This window comes from Schistocerca serialis, chromosome 5 (genome assembly GCF_023864345.2).
Source record: "Schistocerca serialis cubense isolate TAMUIC-IGC-003099 chromosome 5, iqSchSeri2.2, whole genome shotgun sequence".
Lineage (NCBI taxonomy): Eukaryota > Metazoa > Arthropoda > Insecta > Orthoptera > Acrididae > Schistocerca > Schistocerca serialis.
This window is the reverse complement of record NC_064642.1, coordinates 507,040,529-507,042,382: the sequence shown is the minus strand read 5'-3', so window position 1 is coordinate 507,042,382 and position 1,854 is coordinate 507,040,529. Positions and strand designations below refer to the sequence as shown.

The 1,854-nt window shown below is 38.3% G+C and overlaps 1 non-coding gene across 1 annotated transcript; it reads left to right on the top strand.

The window, feature by feature from the left end:
• Positions 1 to 1,534: 1,534 nt before the first annotated feature.
• On the top strand, positions 1,535 to 1,609 carry Trnas-uga (transfer RNA serine (anticodon UGA)). The gene has a single exon. It is a non-coding gene; the product is annotated as a tRNA-Ser (tRNA).
• Positions 1,610 to 1,854: the final 245 nt, after the last annotated feature.

The following is a 1,854-nucleotide window of genomic DNA, read 5'->3' as shown; positions in this document are numbered from 1 at the left end:
AAAACAGCAACAAAACACTGTTACACAAGATATGAACATGGTAAAACAGCAACAAAACACTGTTACCCAAGATATGAACATGGTAAAACAGCAACAAAATACTGTTACACTAGGTCTAAATGCAATGAAGGAAGAACAAAAACAAGTATTCATGGATTTGCAAGACATGGTCTCACAGAAATTTAATGACTTAGCCAAAAGTTATTGCGATGAAATCAATGAAAAATTGAACAATATGAAAACATAGGTATGGCATGAAGTGCTTTCTGAAGTTAACAGTAACATTAAGGAGCTAAAACAAAAGGTAGATTCTTTTAATCATCATCACAATGTAATAGAGCAACAAAGAAAATAAAGAAAATCACAGACGCAAACACAAACATTGAAGCCACACAAGTCTATCAAATATTTTGGCAGACGAGGGTTTGCTGAGACATTTACAGTTTCCTACATTGATTGCTGAAGGTACAAGAATGAATCCCATAGTATTTATCAGTGCCTTTCATCATATATTACCTCACAACTGGATGGAAGCACAGAAAATCAGATTTGTTGTGGGATATACACAAGGTGATGTGCTCTTATGTGCTCTTATGGGCAACTGAAGTGGCCGAATGTTGCAGCACTTATACCCAATTAGTACAAGTTTTCCTCGACAAATACTGGTCAGAAAAACTGAGACATGAGGTTTTCGACCCCACATCATTCAATGGCAAATATGGTAGTGTACGTGGATACTTTGAAAAATACCTGAACAAGACATGCTACTGGACAAACCCAATATGACGGATAGACGTGTTAAAAATTTTGAAAAGTTGTTTACCATCACATATTAGAGAAAAATTAGCCACAATGTGTGAGCGTGACACAGAATATTTTTTGTCAGTACTTGATTCTAACAACTTAATCTATAAGGAAAGACCTGTACCCAACAGAGTAACAGAAAATCAGGCACAACAACAACATGATTATGTAAATCAGTCAGCACAACATGATTTAAACACACAGCAAGGTTGGTACACACAGCAGCAAAATTAAATATGCAGAGGTAATGAGTACAGTAATGGGAATGGAAAAAACAAATAATTTAAAAGAAATTTTCAAAACACCAGGAGTAATTTCAGCACACGAGCGAATTACAATTCACCATCACCAGGCCCTATGCTGAACAAAATAGAAACAGTCAGCCGCAGCAGTGGCCAATGCACAGCAACAATGCCATGCCTTACACTGTACCACAGCTGACCTTTGGGCAGCAAAATAACTGCACAGCAGCAAACAACACAAGTGGCGAAGTACACACACAGTGCAACTCACTGAAATTTCTCCAGGTAATGAACTAAGTCACACTACACTGTTGGAAAACACCAACCAGTCATAGTTAAGCCCCAGGCTATTGACCTCTCAGGGAGTGGGGCAAGGCAGAACTACAAACATGTTTCATAACAGAGTAACAGGAGAGCTTCTGTAAAGTTTGGAAGGTAGGAGACGAGGTACTGGCAGAAGTAAAGCTGTGAGTACCGGGCGTGAGTCGTGCTTTGGTAGCTCAGTTGGTAGAGCACTTGCCCGTGAAAGGCAAAGGTCCCGAGTTCGAGTCTCGGTCAGGCATACAGTTTTAATCTGCCAGGAAGTTTCATGTTTCATAAGATTTGACAAAGAAGGTGACATCAAGGACGATTTGTATCAGCATGAGTTAGATATAGTAGATAAAGTCAAAGAAGAACAAATACAAGCAATCATTAAGGTGACACACAATTAATTTTAGATACAGGTTGAACTACTAACCTAATGTCAAATGCATTTTTTTGTGAATTGAAGAGAGGCAAATTCCCTGCATATCCTGTAAAAAACTGT